We start from the raw sequence: 22038 nt of genomic DNA on the forward strand, positions 1-22038 counted from the left end.
CATAACTTAATCCTGCTCATTTGGCAGGGGACCGCCCCATGCACCACATACCCAACACTGGGCCTTTAAGGGCAACCTCATTGGCCCTTTGGCCTTGTGCAGAAATATGAACACTTTTTCCAGAGAAGACCGGTCAAGAGCATCTCTACCAGTTACTGTGCAGAGGACATTGTGTATGCCCTTTTTACCATCTCTGCTGGTTTGTGGAGGGATGCAGCTCCTCTGCAAACCCTCAATGCCAGCACCCCTGCATGAATGAAAATGAGCAGCAAATCCAAGATGGCGGGCCAGCTTTTTCATGCCATGGTCCACCTGGCTCACCACATACATAGTACTTATTCAGACACATGCGGTTCAAATAGAAAAAATTACAACCAATCACGCTGTCAATTATCACACACCAGTACAAAGATGAACAGGGACCCACAAGGTTAAAAAAAACACCAGCGGGCAAGAAACAAGATGGCTGCATGAAGGACAAGATCCGACTACCCTCGCTCTACAACTTGGTAAAACTATGGAAGTCCGGTGCCAAAGCGGCCTGTGAGTTGAGGCATTTATTGCCCTGGAAATGTATGAAGGGGTGAGGCGAAAAGAGCGGCATGCGAAGTAGCAGTGGTGAGATCAGGGAGACTGTTACCCCAGGCAGGGCTGAGCAAAAGCTCCTCCCCAGGGATACTGGGCCAAGAGCTGTGTGAGGGAGGGTACAGGAGACTGAGATGCAGTGGGCCCGATCCATGTGCTAAGGCGGAGAGGACGAATGCCGAGAAGGACTGGAGCTCTGCGATCACACCCCGAGACTTACAGATACTGGTGCTGCCTCTGGCTCATAATTAGCGTTCGGCAGCTGGCGGTGGACAGAGAAGGTGGCGGGTCAAGAGTACAGTAGGGCTGAGACAGTAAGCGCACATTTAGCCCAGGGAGCTTACAGCGCGGGAAGGAAGTGGCCTGCAAGGCCACACACGCATAATACGTTACTTAGAGGTGAATATCACTATGTCCCTGGACAAGTTTTGTGACCTTAATTATCCTTGAATGCTTGAAAAACTGTATGTGGAAATGACTATGTGGGGGCATGTACCATCTCTTGGATGGGGCGGCTGAACACCCTCAAAATTAACTTTCAAATGGATTTTGTCCTCCCACGTATTCCTCATCTTATGATATCTTTGTTTCCAGGTTCAGCTGCTTCGGAAATATTGCTCCTCTTGGCAGGGGGCGCTGTGCGTCTAGACGGTTGACCTGATTTCCTTTTGAGGGCCTCCATCTTGGTTGATGTCATCGTTGAGTACATATAAGACGCGCAGGTCCTGTTGGCTTCAGTTCTGTTTTTTGCATATGTGATTGCTTCAAAGATTTACGACACGCTTCAGTTTTCCGCGAAAACATTTTGATACGCCTCTTCATCAACTCCTACTACTGCCAAGACGGGCTTCAAAAATTGCCTAAAAAGCAGCACCAAAATGTCCATCCTGGAGCCGCATAAAATATGCATCTGGTGCCTGGGGTGTCGAGCACGCTGACTGTCTATCCTGTCAGTCGATGACAGGTAAGGCCTTAAAAGCACAAAAATCTAAACTGTCAGTGGGTAGGATTGTCCACAAATCCCTGTCCACGCCTTTACAATTTGGGTCATGCCACACTAGTCGAGAGATTCATCTCACAAAAAAAGAAAACAATCCCACTCAAGGGGCAGACACTAAAAATTTAAAGAGAAGGCTTAGATCACATTCTTCTTCTCGTTCTTTCTCAGATAACTCTCAGGAAAGGAGCGTAGTCTCCCCGAGTAAATCCTCCTCCAAAGATAAGTGGGACCTCTTTAGAAATAAAATGTTTAAAATCTTTGAGGTACAGGCCCCGTCCTCCTTGAAACCTAAGAAAAGTTGCCATGCCACGTTCGATGACAAGCAGAAGGCCAAGGCAAAATCCTGTGCACCCTCGAAACCGGGTCATAAGCCTAAGACTTCTCGAGAGTCTTCGAGTGCTCGGTGAGACTAGAAATCATTGAAGAACCTGTCGAGTCCCTCGAATCTCAAGTCTTAGGACAAATAGATACCATCGACGCCACGGATGCCGACACAGTCTGCGCCACCAACACTGATGCAAAAAAATACATTGCCGGCTCAAAAAAGTCAAGAAAAAGAAAAGGTTGTTAAACCTCTACCTAAAAAGGATTTTTTCAGGTCCTTATCCTCAATATGAGGGCTATGAAACTTCATATGAAACCCCTCCATGTGGTCTTCAATTGGATACCCCTAGTATTAATAAAGATACTAATGTCTCTGCTGAATGCTTCATTTCAGAAGAGACCAGGGTTAGGAAGCTACATGATACCCCTGCAGACAGCTAGTGGGGTAGACACCTCCCCAGAGCTAGATTTCGAAAACTAGACCCGGCTGATCATGCGGATGCATCATACAGAAGCCTAATGTCCAGAGTTGTAGAGTTCCTAGGATAGAGTAGACCAGCTCCTTCACGACCTTACAGACATATTAGGCAAAGGTCCTCAATATGACCCTACACTACATTTTCATGTGGTACTCCAAAAAAATGGTTGTGGCAAACTGGGAGGCTCCAGCGTCCATCCAGTAGTAAATAAAAATCTCACAGAAAAATAGAGGCCATCCAGTAGCGACCCTGGCTACCTGTCAAAACATCCAACTCCGGAAAGTCTGGTAGTGCAAGCAGCTACATTTGCCTCCAAGCAAGCTGCATATCCAACCATACCCCCAGATAGGGATGATAAACGTGTTGACTCATGGGCAAAGAAAGTATTTTCTGCTAGCAGCATGGCTTTAAAGTCAGCTAACAGTGCAGCTTTGGTGGCCGATCATATCCCTGAAGGGAGGAAAGAGATGGCTTCTTGGAACTGATAAGGGATGGCAAGGAGGTCATGTGTGAGTCTCTGCAATCAGGTCTGAATACTGATGACAGCATTAGCAGGGCTATGGCGCCAAGCACTGTCATACGCAGATTTAGAATCCTTACATGCCCTTTGACGGCTCCCATTTATTTGTTAATAAGGCTGACGAAAGCCTTGAAAATCTGTAGATCTCGGCAGCAGCCAAGTGCATAGGTGCCGCCATCAGGCAGGCACAGCCTTTTCACCCCAGCGGATCATCTTGGAGGGGAAGGTCTTTTTTCACTAATATGCCTCAGTTGCAAGAGCAAGAGGAGAGGCTGGTCAAAGAGGACAAAGAAGATTCCCTTGTTGGTGGATGAGAGAGAGGTGCATAGCCCGCCCAAGCAGCAGCGTCTTTACCATCAGCCTACTTCAGCCGCCTCAAAACCTCTGTGGTCGTGACTCACGACAACCCCGGTGGGAGGCAGACTGTCACAACATCTGAAAGAATGGCGAGGTATTACTTTGGCTGCATGGGCACTGGAAACAGCCCAGGATTACTGACGTCCTCTTCATACAGAGACCTCCGGATCATCCACTGAGAAGCAATTCTCTAAATATTCCAGATCCATTCCTGTCGCATGAAATTTTGACCCTGCTAGAGAAAAGTGCTATAGAACGTGATGAAGAGTAACAAAGGATTGTATTCTCCCTATTTCCTAATCCCCAAGAAGAATGGAGGACCGAGACCTATCTTGGACTTGAGATACTTGAACAAGTTCCTCAGGAAGGACAAGTTCAAGAAGGTCACACTTTCTCAGTTCTTTCAGGCGCTCCAGCTCCAGGATTGGATGGTATCATTGGACCTCCAGGATGCTTACTTTCATGTGTCAGTCCATCACAATCACAGGAAGTAACCTGAGGTTCGCTGTTGGAGGTTGTCATGATCAGTTTCGAGTTCTGCGATTCGGGCTAACCTAGTTAATGGCGGTAGTGGCAGTGAAACTCAGGAGAGGGGTGGGGGGGGATCCACGCCTATCCCTACCTAGACGATTTGCTGATCAGGGCATGTTCACCCGAACAGGCCCAGGAACATCTCGGCATAAGCTGCCACTCTCTCCACAGACTGGGCTTCTCCCTCAATTACAAGAAGTCCCACATGATACCATCTCAGACTCCAGTTCATTGGAGCGGTCCTGGATGCATCCTTGGGAAAAGCCTTGCCACCCGAGGTGAGGGCTCAACACATTTTACAGATGCTCACCAAGTTTCAGAGTGCCCAGCGTCTTCCGGCACCTTTTGAGGTTGCTCTGCCTCATGCATTTTCCTAGTGCCAGAGGCTCGCCTGAGAATGAGATCCCTTCAATGGGCCCTCGGATCTCAATGGTCCCAATTTCAGGCAGGATGTCAGACCTTCTTCAGGCTTCAGGCAGAGTAGCACAGGATCTCCTGTGGTGGGCCTGCAAGGACAACATCCTGAAGGGAGAACGTTTTTTGCAACCATGGCCAGAGATAACAGTAGTTTACGGACACCTCACTCACAGGGTGGGGAGCCCTTGCCAACAGTCTGACAATCAGCGGTTGTTGGTCTCCATCGGATTCCAAACTGCACATCAACCTTTTGGAAGGCCTTTCTACCCCCTGTATGGGGAAAGAATATCCTGATAATGACGATAAACACAGTGGCCATGTACTACCTGAACAAGAGAGGAGGAGTAGGGTCACTACCACTGTGCATAGAGGCAATGCAGCTCTGGTTCTGGGCAATTCAACAAGGAATCGCCCTATCGCCTGCTCACCTAGCCTGGGAGGAGAACACAGTGGCGGACGGTCTGAGGCGGCAGAGCACAGTTTTCCACCAGTGGGAACTAGCTCAGGATGTCCAAGAGATTTTCACCCTTCGAGGAACCCCTCAAGTGGAGTTGTTCATGACCAGTGTAAACCGCAAGTGCAAACGGTTCTGCTCCAGGGAACTTCACCACCAAGAGGAGCTCTAGGAGACACGTTCGTAGTGGACTGGGCGTTTCCACTTCTGTACGCGTTTCCTCCAGTCTCTGTTATTCCTTGTGTGATCAGGAGGTTGAGAAAGTTCAGGAAATCCATTATCCTAATTTCCCCGGATTGGGCCAGGATGACATGGTACCTGGACCTTCTGGACATTTCCATCTGCCCTCCAATAAGTCTTCCACAAAGAGAGAACCTTATCTCACAAGAGGAGGGTTGGGTTCTCCAACCTGATGTCAAGACACTCAGCCTTCACGCATGGTTTCTGAGAGGCTGAGATACAAGGATTGGGACCTCCTGGAAGACATAATGGAGATTTTGCTTTCGGCCAGAAGCACAGGAACAGGATCCTGATACTGCTGCCGTTGGAACAAGTTCTGCAGCTGGTGTAGGGAGAAAGAGGTGGACCTTTTTCAATGCGATACACCTACAGTATTATCTTTTCTGTTGCATTTGGCAAATCTGGGACTCCAGAATTGGACCAATCAAGCGTTATCTAGCAGCACTTTACATATTCAAGCACACCTCGGAGGAGGCATCCTGCTTCAAAATACCTTTAACTCAATTTCTTAAAGGACTCACAAATGTGTTTACTCCTACACCTTTCCAAATCCCAACTTGGGACCTTAATTTGGTTTTAAAGTTTTTGACGTGTGCTCCTTTCAAGACACTTCATTCCTGCCCTTTAAGGTTGCTAACTTACAAAACTATTTTGTTAGTAACAATAACATCAGCCCGCAGGGTAAGTGAGTTGCAGGCCTTATCCTGTAAACCTCAGTTTACCACCTTTTACAAGAAGGTTGTCCTTCAGGTCAAATCCTCTTTTCTACCCAAGATTGTATCGGATTACCACTTAGCACAGAAAAGTGTGCTTCCAGCCTTCTATCCTCCACTTCATCCTGGCAAGGAAGCGGAATGATTTCATAGAATCGATCCAAGGAGAGCTCTAAGCTTTTATGTGTCATGAATGGCAAAGTTGCGACAGCACAACCAACTTTTCATTGGTTATGCAGGACACAAACTAGATCTCAGTTACCAAACAAACTATCCAGATGAATGATACTAGCTATTTCGGAGTGCTACAGGCTAGCTGGGAAAGATCCCCAGAGGGATTAAGGGCTCATTCCACTAGGAGCATGGCAACTTACTCTGCCCTTCAGAGGGGAGTTCCGATAAAGGATATCTGCGAGGCAGCTACCTGGTCCACCATCCACGCGTTTACAAAACTTAATTGTTTAGACACAACAATGAGGGAAGATTTGGGAAGGCAATTCTATGCTCCATTCTTGATGAACTATGACTCTCAAATTCGTACTCCCTCCTCCAAAAGAACATAATACTGCTTTGGGAGTCTACCATAAGATGAGGAATACGTTGGAGGGCACAATTCATTCGAAGAACAAGTTACTTTTGTTAGGGAGAATTCTCAGAAATGTGCCAATTCCCTCCACCTTAGAGTCCCCCAGCAACTTTGCTGGATTTTTAGGACTTTATTTTTTTCTAAACCTGGAGAGAGTGAGACCCTTTTTCCCACTCTCTCGTGTATTTTTAATGTGATTTTGAACAGTGTTTCTTTTGGTTGTGGAGTCTGACAAACTCCATAGGCATCATGTTTTACATTAGGTCACACAGCACCTTTAGTGCAGCGGCCCAGGGATGTCTTTCAGATTTCCCAACGGTTTAAATACCTTCTCTTGGATAAACTACTGTTTCCAAGAGCAGTAAAGTGAAATTGACTTTACTTACATTTGTAACTTTCTAGACCCAGCACACACTATCTTACAATAGGGGGCTGTATCGGTTACCTAGTATGCCCTTTGTCTAGCTTCTCATGTAACATTTTTTGTTACCCATTTCTCACTGAATGGCTGGTTGCAGTGGTTTCGTTTTAACTACCGGGGTGTGCATTTACGGCGGCTGCGTTCGCAGCTGCAGTGAAGCAGCCAAGGGTGCCATTTTTGTCAGAATGGTCCCGGTCTTCTTTTTTCACCATTTCTTTGTGGAAAGGTCCTTCTTGAGATTTACTCTGCGCGCCAAACCAGGTTTGGTCCCATTGTTCGCTTTGCCTTTGGTGGGATTCACGAGTGAAACCCGCCTCTGGCTCCAGGGTGTCTGGGGTAGGCAGGAAGTGAGGGAGGTGCCCGAAACTCCCTGTGCTTGGCCTCCTAGGAGACCCAAATGCACTCTGTGGTGATTGGCCGCCTGATTGTCTGGCAAGGACAGCCACCCTGCTGACTGACTTACAGCTGGGCTGGAATGAATGGGAGAGAACTGAATAAAAGGTGAGTCTTTTGGCTTGGAGGGCAGAGTCGACCACTGGACGAAGGAACCGAAGAATTACTTGAAGAGGTCGCCTGCTGCAACTCCTGGACCGTTGGTTTGCCCGGTGAAGCCCTGCTGCAGTGCCGAAACGCCAAGCTCGCATTGACAGAGAAGCCCCTGCAAGGACGACTTCTCCCCTTGAGTTGTTGGGACCAATCCACTCCAAAGTAAGCCACCTGGTCATCCATCTCGGAGCTGGTTGAATTTCCAGAGTTGCTGCTGGAAACCGTATAGCCAGGGAGAGGAACACCAGATTGTGTGCGTTGCTTTTACGTTGGCCAAGAGCTCCAGGAAGATGCTCGGGTCTCCCAGGAAGCAGGACTGATCGAGCCTGAGCCACCTCAATAGAGTGTGGGACCCTAGAAGCAAGGAAAGTCCATCTTGACAGCCAGAAACCGCAGTGTTGCTACTTGCGGTAGACGCGAGGAGCTGAAACGCTGAACAGCCACTGAAAGTGAGGTTTGCCAGTTGCGAGTTTTGACAGTCCCAGTGCATTGCAGGAGTCCCCCGACGTCCTCCCTCTTGTCCCCTTGACTGAGTCCCAGGAACAGTGAGACCTGCAGAGCTGCACAGGAAAAGGAGTCATCTGCTGCATCTTTTCTTCATTTTAAAGGTACTGTACAAAGTCTAAGAGAACCTGCCTCTTGCTGTAGAGTTGCTTGCATCTTCTACTACCCACAAGTCTAATCAGCTTGTGGCCCTACATTTGATTCTTCTTTTCATCAAAGACTCCTAAGAACTTGTGCAAAGACTTTTCCACTTAACTACCAGAAGTGCTTCATACTATATAAGACTTTTGCCCATTGACTTTGGCTTAGCCTATTGTATTGAATGACTCTTCTTGGAGTATCCAAAAGTATTTGCCTGCTTAAGAATAATTGTGGTCTCTTATATGTTCTAACTAATCTTTTCCTTTGACTTATTAATATCTGATTCTAAATGCAACAGTGTTATATTAATGTCCCTGGCACCCTAGCAATTGAAGTCACCTGAGGGTGTAGGTAGTGTCTGTGGGCCATCTCAAAAGGGCATCTACTGATTTAGAGATATTAAGAGTGTGTATTTCATGAAGTGTATTTGAGTATTACTATTATATTGCTCCCTTCTGAAGAACGCTTATTCTAACTGACTGATAAATAAATCAATAGTTGTTTATTCAAGAAACCTTGAGTGTAAGAGTTTATTTTAATACTTGTAACTGCACATCTCTGTGTAACCCCACTACAGCTCACATTGACCGCTCTTGAGATAAGCCTGGCTGCTCAACACGCTACCAAAACTGTGTAGTACAAGCTTATACCAAAGGTTGGGTTTCCTATACCTGTAGTCAGAGTTGTTTGTAGTGTTCACAAAGGGTACTGCATACAAACTTTGCCTAACAACTTTCCTCTGGTAACGTTCTTTCGATTGGATGTTCCTCCCACATAATTCCACATTGCCCTCCCAACCTACCCCACTGTAGAATTTCCAATCTTTAGACTTTACGCTCTTTTAAGTTCTGATAAATTAAAGGCACTTGTCAATGGCGGTAATGCTGCATATGGGTGGTGAAAAAAACAGAACTGAAGCCATCAGGCGCTGTGCATGGTATATGTACTCGACAATGACGTCCTCCAAGATGGAGGCTCTGGAGAGACATCGGGTCGACCCACTCGACGCACAGCGCCCTCTGCTGAGAAGACATTTTTTTCTGAAGCAGCTGGAGCTGGAAACGGAAATATCATAAGATGAGGAATACGTAGGAGGAACATCCAGTCAAAAGAACTTTACCAGCGGTAAGTAACTTGTTCTACCCAGAGTACTGTACTTATTCCAAATGTTGCCCATTACGGTACCGGATGCTATGTTAAGGGAAGATGAGGGGTGCATGCTTGGATTCCTCTGCCAAGGGAAAAGTCTGGTACTGCTGAAGGACAAAGGGGATGGGGTTCCCTGATCTTAGCTTATATTACAGGGCAGCTCAACTGAGGGTGCTGGTGCCACGCTTGCGTGAGGATGCAGATAAACAATAGGTCTAGCTAGAGATTTGTCATTAGCACTCAGTGACGGTTGGAGAATGATTGTGGGTCCCACGGGACACGGTGTTACGAAGGATCAGGGAACATCCCATATTGGGTGTAATTATGGATCTATGGAAGCGTGGCCCAGAAATGAGAGGGGTCCCACATGGCCATCCCCAATGAGCCACCTATGGGCCCCATTGATGCAGGATGATTTTCCAAACCCAGGGAGATATCAGAAGTGGTTTGAGGCAGGGCTTACAGACAGCTGTGGGTGGATGGGGAATGTATTACCATACAGGAGTTGGAGTCCTCTTTACAGATGGGGAAACTATTGTAGTTTCTGTATTTACAATTAAAGGGTTTGCTGACAGTGGAGAAATGGAAATTGTCTATACAGAGGGATCTCACACAGACAGAAAAGATGCTAGACACTCACAAGGATATGAAGGGGTTCATTTATTGTTGTACGTGTCATTGGTGGAGGTGACCCTGGGGAATACAGACTGATTGCGGGCCAAGTGAGTGAAAGATTTGAGAAGGGAAGTAGATGACCTTTGTGGCGGAGCATGTGCAGCAGTGCATTTAAGACCTATATTGCTTGTCAATACAAACTACAAAGAATTACTACATCAGTGGCAATATGACCCGGTCCGACTGTCCAAGATGTTCCTCATCAGTGTCTCCATACTGTTGGCACAATTGTGGTTATGTGCAAATTTCTTGCACATAATGTGCAATAGTATTGGTCTGAGGTGCTGGGATGGATAAAAGAGGTGGGTGGTGTGAAACAGAGTCTGGAGCCCATAGTAGTACTCTTTGGCTTGGAGGCTGATGAAGGTTGGAGGGCCTTACCACATATGGCACACTTTTTATTGATGGCAGCGGGGCCTACTTGACCATACACTGGCAGAATGAACAATAACCCAGAGTAAAGGAGTGGGCTGCTAAGGCAAGGAATGTTGTTCTTTTTTTGGATTTAATCTTTTTATTGCAGCAAAATCAGACAAGAATCAAAAGATAGGCATATCTGTCATAAACAAGAATCCTCATAAAATTTACCTTCAGCCAAAAACCCTATACGGTCTCCCTACCCCAAATAACCCCCCCCCCCCTGAAATAGTCCCCCCCTCACACACCCCAAGCCCATATTCCCAAAAAACCAAGAACCAAACTCCAAATTCCATAAACAAATCAGCGGTACACAATACATGAATGAGCCAGATAAGGGTACAGCTGTCAAGATGAGTCTGGCCGGGGTGAGGAGAGCCAGCCGACAGCACTCTAGTACGTGTAAGATATGGTTGGGGACTACATTAACTTATCTGGCAAATTCCAAAATGTATCCGCCTGAACCCAGCCTGAAGTTATTTTTAAAGCAGTCCTCTCAGCAGAGCAGATTCTAGCCAGCACTGTTCATCATTGCTGATACGTCTGTGGGCTTGACTTCTACCAGTGGAGAACAGTCTGTGAACAAGTGCATCACCATGTCAGTTCCCAAGACCATGTCCGAACAGCATCGCGGTCAGAGCTGGTTCGACCGCTAACCCTTGTATTTCCTGAAGTTTGTGAGCCACCTTTGACCATAGTGGTTCGGGTTTGGGGCACTACACAATGGATATTTATTTCATGGTGACAATTACAGCTGCATTTCATGGGGCAGGGGCTCTGGGATGGAGGGAGAATGGTCCTTGTTCCAGGCTAAATTGGGGGTAGCTTGTCTATATGGTTCCCCCAATAATCAACCCTCCATTTGAGGGATATTGAATACTGAGCCATAGTGTTGTTGTGCATTCAGTGATCTTTGTGTTATTGTGCCGTGAAAGTTTCTGTGGGGTGAGAGGGTAGGAGGGGAGGGGGAGAAAACAAAGCACTGCTGCGGACATTACCTGTCATTGATATGGAATACGTTGTCGGACCATCCAATCGAAAGAACGTTACCAGGTAAGAAAGTAACTTGTTCTTTCGGGGTATTTTGATGCAAATAATATGCAGGGGAGACCCCTGTGCACCCACCATAGCGCCCTACATTAATTATAAACCTAAACCTACCCCCTCACATATATTTGTGGAAAAAATAATTTAAAAGAATTTGATGAATTCTCCCTCAACCAATTCTGCTGCTGCAGAACCTCCTGTTACTTCATTTTAACATGTTCTGCTGGTCCTTGATTAAAAACTAATAAAATATAAGTTAAAAAGTCGTGGTTAGAGTTTGGAGCAGGATGATGTTGCTTGTGAAAGAAGTCTGGAGCACAGGAGGTTGGAGGTGGGAGGTGCCAAAGAAGGATCAGACAGAGGTGTCTGGAGGTGGTTGGAGCGAAGCATAAGGAGGAACATCTAATATATATGTATATATTTCTGAGGCTTGTGGAATCTGCTTAGATCACATGCTGTGCATAGGCCGACATCTAGTGGAAGCTGCGGAGTAGTAGTTTGTTTTTCGAAACTCGAAAATGGGCGTCAACATAGGGGGTGCCAGTAATACTATCCCTAGTGTGACGTCCACTGTACCCATGATCCCTCATGCGTGTAGGACCCTCAGATTATTTTTTTTCCGCCATACTTGTCGGAAGCATTGTGCGGAGTTCCCTGGCTTTCAGCCATTTTGCAAAAAATCTTATATTTCCCTGTTCTTTCACCGCCCTGTCGAGATCCGAAGATCGACGCAGGTCCGAAGAACAGACAACCGTCGAGACTTCACGACGGACTTTGGGCCTTGGAAGGCCTCTGGCCTTGACCCTGCAGTAGGGAGAGTGGGGGGTGGAAACATACTCCTATATACACTAGCCCGCTGCCTTTAGGTGACATATGGAGAGTACTCCATTTAAATTTTGCCCCAAGTACAACCGCAAGTACCCTTGGGCTGACAAACACGCCACCTGTAATCTCGGTTTGCCTAGGGACCACCCCGAAGCGAACTGCAGAGCGTGTAGCCTTTTTAAGGCTGAAACACTAAAGGACCGCTCCACTAAACGTTGGGCCCACCATGCCAGGGAGCTCGAGGCCATGGAAGCGGTGAGTGCCTTCAGTGACGGCAGCAACACCGTCCTTTCGGACGGCGAGGGCACAGGGGCGTTGAAAGACACCCAAGCGCTAGCCGGCGACCCCTGAAGATTTTCCGGCAGGGCAGTTATGGGGACCACACCCGGCGACACGAGCTCTGCCACAACTACTACACATAAACACACTAATCCCAACCGGGACTCGACACGCGTGTCGAGTTCTCGGAAAAAGGAGGCACGTAGAGAGCAGTCCACGGAATCGGTGTCCTCTTCGCGTTCCAGGTCGAGATCGACTCACGACACAAGGCAACCGTCCACAGTTGCGAAACGTGCCTCGCTCCCCAAAGTCACGGAGGCACGATCGTCCGATGACTAGTCCGACTTCCACCTCAAGCTGCACGCTTAGAATCGGCTCCGGCAGCCCATTCGGCGTCTGCCTCCGAAGGTCGACGTGCACACTTAAAAGATTCAGAAAGTACCTTACACTCCCCCTAATCCCGACGCCAGGCGTCAAAGTGCAGAGAAGGTGAAAACATCAGGAAAACACTCTTCTACTCAAGGGGAAGGGGACAAACAGCAGAACAAGTCATCACACTCTACTTCTGCACCCCAGACACACAAGGACACTCACAGGTCTTCAGATAAAGATACATCCAAGACCCCTGCCACTAAACCAAAAGTTATCCCTCCCACTCTAAAGGATATGGGAATAGGAGAGGAGCCTCAGCAGGAGGTGGTCATCCCCAGCTCCAGGGAATGGAGCTCTCAGGACATCGACAGGGTGATGAGAAGAATGTCTTTTATGGCTGACTTCTATGAATGAAAACCGGATTATTTTCGTAGTTCTCAAAATGCCCCTGACAACTCTACTCCTTCAGGATCCAGAGACCCCCAGCCTCCTAATAAGAGACCTCAGTTTGAGACTCCAACTCGGGGCCTGATTTCAGACCCTTACTACATCCAACCTTACCAGCAGTATGGTGAGGATCCAGACATAGTAATGTTGGACGACCAAACAGGAGCCGATTATTATGGCGATGACGAGGGCCAAGATGAGGAGGAGGAAGACGAGGCAGAAGTCTACAATATAGACTCTCCTGTTCTCAAAGAACCACAGGTTACTGACTCCCCAGTAGATAACCAGCCCCTTCTAAATGAGGTCTTAGCTAGAGCTACAGAGCACTTCCATATAGATACTCAAGGGGCACAAGAAGAGAGGGACTTTGCAGAGGAGATCATGGGGGACGAGAAACCCATTGCGCAAGCCATTCCAATTCTGAAATCCATCCAACGCAGAATTGATGCTTCCCTCCTCACCCCTAATCTCACCAGGGCTGTAAACCCCGCAATTGAGAAGATGTTCAGAGCCTCCCAGTCAGACCCACTTTACATAAGGGGTCAACTTAAACCAGACTCGCTAGTAGTCACTAACACCAGGAAAAGGGCAGGGACACCTCTGTCAGCATCTGAAGCTCCCCCAGACAAGGAGAGCAAGAGTATTTATGGGTTAGGAAGGAAAGTGACCTCCACTTCCGCTTACCAAGCAAGAATCGCCAATACCACCACTCTGCTGGCAAGCTATAATTGCCACCAGTGGGAGCAGGTAGCTGCTCTCATTGACTCCGCACCGGAACCACTAAAGGGCCAGTTAGCTCAGATCGCGCCGGAGGGTAGAGCCGTGTCCGGATGCATTCTAAAGACGACCTTTGACGCTGCTGATAATGCAGGCCAGCTCATAGCAGAGAACACCGTCATTAAGAGGTACGCTTGGCTTAGACAATCTGGGTTCAAGCCTGAGACCCAAGCTACCCTTATCGACATGCCGGTGGAACCGAATGTCTTGTTTGGCAAAGCAGTTGAGGAAGCACTCAAAACTGCCAAAGACGAGTACGATACCCTTAAATCCCTGGGACAATTGACGAATAAGCCCACAAATCAAAGAGGTAATAGTAATTTTCGTCGCTCAGGCGGCCAAAATTCCCAGAGGGGCTCCAATTACGCACAGGGGCAGGGTACTTCGTGGGGTGGCAACCAACAGACTACCCAGAGTTACGGCAGAGGTAATAAAAGAAGCCGTGGAAGAGGTAGACACAGCCCAGCCAGAGGCGGGACACCTGCCGTAAAACAGTGACGCTCCGCTCAGGGTCCCTTCCCATGCATCCCAAGTAGGGGGGCGCATTTCCATCTTCACCCAGGCATGGGAAGGGATCACATCGGACAGATGGGTGCTGTCCACTGTGTCGGCAGGATACTGCATTGAACCTATGGAGCGCCCCTGCAACCACCCTCCACGACAAAGAATTCACTCCCTGGACCACCAGAAGATCCTCCTCGAGGAAATCGTCAATCTTCTCGCAAAGGACGCGATAGAACTCGTCCCGGGCAACCAGATAAACAAAGGTATTTATTCAACTTACTTCCTTGTACCAAAAAAAGATTTAACAATGCGCTCAGTATTAGACTTACGCCCTGCAAACAAGTATGTCAAGCCCCAGAAATTTCGCAAGACTACGCTCCAAGAGGTAATTCCCCCTCCTAAAAAAGGGAGATTACATGGCAACACCGGACATGAAATATGCCTATTTTCATATTTCCATGTTCCCAGCGCACAGAAGATTCTTGCGCTTCAAGGTGGACAGTCAGCACTGCCAGTTCAAGGTGCTGCCCTTCGGTATAGCCTCGGCTCCAAGTGTATTCACCAAGGTACTGGCGGTGGTGGCGGCACTCCTACGCAGGGAGGCTATCCCATTGTACCCTTACCTGGACGACTGGCTCATCACGGGGGAAACCCCAGTAATTTGCAGATCCAACATCCAAAGAACGATCAACCTCCTCTTCGAATTGGGTTTCTCAGTCAACGAGAAAAAGCCTGGTGCCAAGCACCTCCAAACAGTTCCTAGGAGCTATCCTAAACACCCAAGAGGAGTTGGCCTTTCCATCAGAGGAAAGAATTCGGAACTTACTACTGCAAATTCCTCAATATCAGTCCGGTCGCCAGAAAAATGGGGGCGCAAAGCGATGTGTTTTCTAGGCATGATGGCGTCATGTATTTACCTGGTTCCCCATGTGCCTGCGCACGCGACCCATGTAGGAATGGTTGGAGAAACAGTGGTCTCAGGCAAATGGCCAGTGGGACGATCTAGTGGTTGTTTTGCCAACACTAGTACAGTCTCTTCACTGGTGGACAAGAGAGAACCTGTCAAAGGGAAGCGCTTTTACGACCCGGAGATACAGGCCGTAGTCACTACAGACGCGTCCCTGTCGGGGTGGGGAGCACATCTCCTTCACCACACAGCTCAGGGTCTCTGGTCTCACACAGTGGCCAAGAATCACATAAATCTGCTAGAGCTTCTGGCAGTCTTCAAAGCGCTACAAACGTTCGAACCCCACCTGTTGAACCTGTCAGTGCAGATCTTAACAGACAGCACGACAGCCATATTTTACATAAACAAACCGGGAGGGACTTGTTCGCCAATCTGTCCAAGTGTGCCCAGAAAATTTGGAAATGGGCACTCAGACGGAACATTTACCTGTCATCTCAACATGTTCAAGTGGGACAAGCGGTTCTAAGACATCTGTTCGCTCATGACCCTTCTCACATCCCACCTCCTTCTTCTAACACTGCTCACTAATATATGCACAGCATGTGATCTTAGCAGATTCCACAAGCCTCAGAAGGGATACATTACTCACCGTAATCATATTTCTGATGCTTGTATCTGCTTAGATGCTTGTAGTTCTTATCTATCTGCTTGGATAATCTGTACTCACGCTACTCCTCATGCTACCTCATGTCAGAAAAAATACAATCTGAGGGTCCTACACATGTGAGGGATCATGGGTACAATGGACGTCACACTAGGGATAGTATTACTGGCACGCCCTACGTCGACGCCCATTTTCGAGTTTCGAAAAACAAACTGTAATACTCTGCAGCTTCCACTAGATGTCGGCCTATGCACAGCATCTGAATCTAAGCATATACAAGCATCAGAAATACGATTACGGTGAGTAATGTATCATATATATATATATTTCACTGAAAAAATGTTGATAAAGGGACGATATGGTTCAGTTGCACACATAAAAACGTATGAAATTCAGTGGACAAATCTTTGTTAAATAGACGTTATGGTTACAAGTAAAACCGAAAAACCACAGAAAAAACAGTTATGAAAGCTAAGCAACCATAACTCACACCACCACCGTACACTGCTAAGACTAAAACCCAGGACATCAAAGATGACATCACAAATGTCATTTAACATCACTGATGACATCACATATCTGGGCCACTTGTTTTTGTTTACTGACATGATTAGGCTAGTTTTTTGTTTTTACTGACAATAAGGATTTCCAAAATTTAGAAGGTGTTATATATATATACATTAACCTTTCTATATGTTCTTAAAGTACTTTCCTTAGGGTTTAATCTGAGCTCATAGTGCACATAAATGGGGCAATAAGCACACCTGAAACACACAATTAATTTGTGTACATGATGATTTACTCTGTTCTTGTCATGGTTTGGTGCTGCTGTTTCTTTCTTCCTTACTTTAGTTTCTATATATGTGCCTCTAATTTGTATGCATTTTGTGTTTGTGTTTTTTCTACTAACACAGGTGTGTTGTAAGTTTTCAATTGTTGCCTAATTATTCCATGTTTAGCATTACTCAAAACTCTGATAAGGTAGCATTTATTATTTTACTATCCAAAATTACCAGATTAAAAATATTGTACTTCAATGGTGCATGCTGCAGCCATTGTCTGCGTGTGTGTATGATTACGTTCCTGTATTAACAGCACTCCAATATAATGTTTTGTTTAGATGACTACATTCTTTTAATACATTACGCAATTCAGGATAGGTCTCCCGATCACCTCTAACATCTTGTTACCAACATTATCAACACAACCCCTTGTAAGGACTTTTCATCAAAATGTATTTTATATGTGATGTCATGAGTGACATTTGTGATAACTGGCAAATATCTGAGGTTTTTCAGTTTTACTTGTAACCATAAAGTCCATTTAACAAGGTTTTTTTCACTGAGTTTCATAGTTTTTTATTAGTGCAACTTAACCATAACGTCCCTTTTAACAACGTTATTGTTCAGTGAATATCATTGGTTTTTACCAGTGCATGCTAATTTCCTACAGCTTACTAATATCATACTTACCCCAATATAGCAACTTTTTTGTCCACTTTACAAAGTTTCACCTTAAAACATTCCCACCTTCTAGCATCATTTGTAACACTTCTATACACTTTTTGCAACTTTTTCCACTGTTTTTGTGTTAGTCGACGTCCGCGAACATCTGTCATCGCAGACTTTTCGCACAGCATCACGTGACCTTGCATGCGCTGCATGATGACATGTTCGCGAACACGTCTGCATCTGACAATCGGGTCTGTGCTTCGCGAACAGTTCGGAACTGCATTTTCTACTGATCTATGAACTTTCAAGCTCATTCTACCCTTGCACCTATTCTTACTCATTATTCGTTAAAAATCTAGCACAGAGCACATACTTGGAAGAATATTAGTAAAATTGCTATTTATCTTAAAAATTGTATCAGCTATTGCCATCCCTGCTCCCCAGGATCCACTGCCACCAGCTGGAGGACCTACACAACCAGAAAGCACATTACTTTCAAAGACAATGAAGAGGACCAAGTGGATGAGGTAGAGGAAGTGCATACCTCTCGTACCCAGAGAGAATTATGGGTGTGGCAGTTCTTTACCACTGTTGGAAATGTACCAAAGGCTAAAGCTACCAAAGTGAAATGCACTGAGTGCAAAGTTTTACTCATTCGCGGACTACCTGAACAGTACTCCTACGGGACCACCTCCATGCGCTGCCACACCAAATCCATCCACTTCTTTGCTCTCGGAAAGGTTTTGTTTCTTAGCAAGAAATAGGCTGTCTTCCTCCACCTCATCTTCCACAACCAATACTGTAATCAGACAGCCTACTTCTGTGGGACACACAATTCCGCCAGCTACCTTGCAAGCGATAAGAGGCTGTTGATCCATATCTTTCGAAGACAACAGTACTCTGTATAGGATGTACGTTAAAAGAACGTAGACGAAAAGCTTGAATTTCAAAATACTGAGCTTATCTTTCTCTTTTTTTTTGTCCTCCCCATTGTTTCTTGTATGCGGGGAACACCCAGGCGCAGCCCCCGAACCCGAAAATACTGAAGTAGGAGTGCGGGGGAACCTCTGCAACCCTCACTCACCTACCTCATTATTTTCGCATTCATTATTTTATACCTATGCTAAATGTGGCAAAACCGTATCTACGACCCTCTAGATACCAATGTTTGGGTCGATACCCTCTATATATACTGCAACACACCAGTCTGCAGGGGGGAGCATTTTCAAAGGGCTTTTGAAGCTGTAATCAAGGAGCATGAGAAATCTGCACCCTACCTTAGATGTACCACATGCGCAACATCGTCCCGCGTCCAACTCCCCCCTTACTGCTTGGTGCCTCTTCCCTCATTTCCTTCGCCACCTTACTTTCAGACCTCTCCTTCTGAATAAATAATAATCAAAAAACAAAAAAAGTTCCTTTCACAGTTAAAAAATTGAACTAAGATAATCTTAGACTCCATCTACGTTACATTTCTCAGTAAAATAGATAGACGCAATAAGATTTTCCAACAGTTCCATTAGCATTTTGTGTTATGCTAATGGTAATAATGTGGCGTTCATCCCCTGTTACGGCGGGATAATGGGCCAGCAAAGCAAAGGCGGATAACAAAGGCTCTGGGCTATGATGCCCCGTTCCAGCCCCTGCAACGGTTGATGGCCATTAAACACCCCCGGTTTGCCAAAGCAGTAACCCGGGGTGCTAAAAAAGGATTTTCCTTCCTACACCGGGACACGTACAGCATCCCGCTGTTGGAAGGAAAATCCTTCTCCAAGATGGACACCATGGAAAGGGAAGGCAAGGTGCCCCTCCTCCCTTTCCATGGTGGCCTGCGGGAGGCGACCAGAAGTAGCAAATGCAGCTGCACCCGCTACTGCCGAAATATGGTAAATAGTGGAGGAGAGGGGGTAAAAAATAAAAATGGGACAGAGTGGGATGGAAGATGGCGGCAGAGAGCCGGCGTTCAGGCTTCTTGGAACGCAGACTTGTACTGGCGGTTCAAGCCCACATTCCTAGCCACCAGATTGGCTGTATATTAGCGAAAAATATAAAAGGACAAACAGTTTTCTGTCCCAAATACCTTACTCTAGCATACAATAAGGACCATAATCGATGGACCTTTATAACTATCCGGAGTGTCCACAGTCCCCTTCCACGCCATGGATCATTAAGACCTGGATGGTACGTGCACGCCATCGCACAGGGCAGGCCTTTTACCCTTTTAAATTTTATATTTCTAACACTCCCTCAATGCCTGCTTTCAAACAGTCACACATCTATCCACCAATCACTTCCAGAAATTGTACATGGAACTCTATGACCATATTAAGCTTCTGCACACCAACTGCTACTTAACAATCTTTTACAAATCTTGTGCGTCTGCATTTCCCTTATACAAAAAAATTTAAACAATACTCCTATAAAAGGCATGACCCGGACAATGTGGCCACTGCCCATTGCCACAGGCTTTACCTCAGTGACCAAAGGTATATCACTTTTTTTTTTGTACCTACATTATGCCACTTTTAATAAAAAAAAAAAAAGACAAATTTGCAAAATGCTTTAGGTCGTTGCCAATGCTCCTGACAGGAGTTTGCATAAATCCACCCATGTTTTATTTTTAAAAAGTGTCAAAGTACGTACATAAAATAGTCACATAGCTTAGCCTCTGCTTGACAAAATCCATTCAGACTTTGCACATACATTCAAGGTTGGGTCTATAATCTTTCTGAAAACATGTGTCCACATTCACCAAATGGCAAAAAAGTTATACGCCATCTAAAAATGTTGAGACTGCCCCTCTTGACAAAATCCCACCAAACTTTCCAAAAACATCTATATCTAGATCTAAAATCTTTTTGCAAACTTCTGTGTAGATTCGTCAAATGGCACTACATTTAAGTCTTTACAATATTTTCAGACTCCCCCCTCTAATTTTGTTCCCTCTTGACAAAACAGCACCACACTTTGCAAAACTATTCACAATCAGGTTGAGCACAACATTCTAAATCTTCATGCAGTTTCATTGAGTGGCACCATAGTCCTAAGCCATCCAAAAACTGCTTTTCACCACCCCTGTTATGCAGAAATAGGCATAGATGTCCCCGAACATCTCGGATGTTTGCAAACATCAAGGACTGCTCAGGACATCCGGACTGTTCGCGTACATCAGAGAAGGAAAACCAGCAATTTTTTGGCCTTTTAAGGCCATATCCCATCTGATCCTCATCACCCCAGAGATTGTTTCATTAGTTTGACAAGTACAATGTTGTGTTTTTTATATTTTTACCGTGATGTTCGCAGACAATGGGTGCAGTTCGCAAATCCACATAGCGTGCGTTTCCTAAAATCTGATGCACCGTAGGTTTTTGTTATTGAGCAATCAGTGGGTGTGTCCGATGTCCATGGACATCACCCGGCCCGCTGGACCAAACGGATGCCCGTCCGTGGACCGAACAGGGAAGTGAGTCCACAGACCTAACCCAGATATCGCAATTCCTTTTTACCTACTTTTTGGCCGTTTAAAAAAAAAAACACGGTGGATTTACACCAAATTTACAAGAGCATGCTTTTGGGACTAAGCCGTAGCTCCTGCCGCAAATTTGGTAATGCATCCAATGATTTGGGCTGTAGGCGTGAGCACATTTCTTTTTCCATTGCATCTATGGGAACAATCATACATTTTGGGCCCCCCCCGGTAACTTTGCCCCCCGCACGAAACCACCCCAAACGTCACAGAATCAATCTCACAGGGTCATATACTTGTTTTGCAAAGTTTCGTGAGGATTCATCCAGGGGGTGGCAAAAGGCCATGAAATATATATTTCTGATGTTTGTTAATCTGCTTAGAATCACATGCTGTGCATAGTCCAACATCCAGTGGTCACTGCGGAGTATTGCATTTTGTTTTTCGTAGTCGAAAAGGGGACGTCGACAAGGCGTGTCTGTAACACTATCCCTATAGTGACGTGCAGTGTACCCACAATCCCTTTCGCGTCGAGGTCCCTCAGATTGTTTTTTTCCGCCCAGATATTGGTCGCCTTTATGCGGAGCTCCTCGAGAGACATTGCAAAAACATTTATTCGACCTTTGGTCATTATTAACTTATATTATTACTTTACATCCCTCCTTCGGCGACGTAGCTGCGAAGCTGTTCACCGCCGATCAAGATCTCCGACGGCGGTGCCTTAGATGGAGGAGGTTGTTCGGCGTTCGCCGAACACGTGGCCTGGCCTCGACGGCCAAATACAGTAACGAGAGTGGGGTCGTGGGACATTTATTGTTTCTCTTTGAGAATGCCTTTCCCTTTCCCCTCCTTTTCCTTCGGGGTTGTTGTCACATGCAATCGGTTCCTCAGCTATGGAGAGGACACCCTTTAGGTTTTGCCCGCGTTCAAGTTTACCTGGAAAGACGAGCATAAATGGTGTACAGTGGCTTGCCCCTCGACAACAAAGAAGACGGCTGTGCCGCCTGTCAGCTTCTTAAGCCGAAGACTTTAAAAGACCGCAGGGTCAAAAGGTGGCCAGCCTACGCCATGTCTATGTCTGATTCATCACCCGCCGCAAGTGACGAGGAATGTGACAACCCGACGTCCGTTTCGGAAGTCGTAGACCTCTGTAAGGAGCGTTCACGCTCCTCGTCTGTCCCCGGCCCCGACAAGCTCGGCTCACGCCCTGCTTATGGGGATGATCACCCCGGCGACAAAG

The 22038-nt window shown here is 46.4% G+C and overlaps 1 protein-coding gene across 3 annotated transcripts in view; it reads left to right on the forward strand.

The window, feature by feature from the left end:
* The window catches only part of E4F1 (E4F transcription factor 1), a 1100649-nt gene that overhangs the window by 831455 nt on the left and 247156 nt on the right, over nt 1-22038 (forward strand). The gene's annotated exons all lie outside the window — the stretch shown is intronic.

Source organism: Ambystoma mexicanum, chromosome 2q, assembly GCF_040938575.1.
Source record: "Ambystoma mexicanum isolate Mex_15411 chromosome 2q, UKY_AmexF1_1, whole genome shotgun sequence".
Lineage (NCBI taxonomy): Eukaryota > Metazoa > Chordata > Amphibia > Caudata > Ambystomatidae > Ambystoma > Ambystoma mexicanum.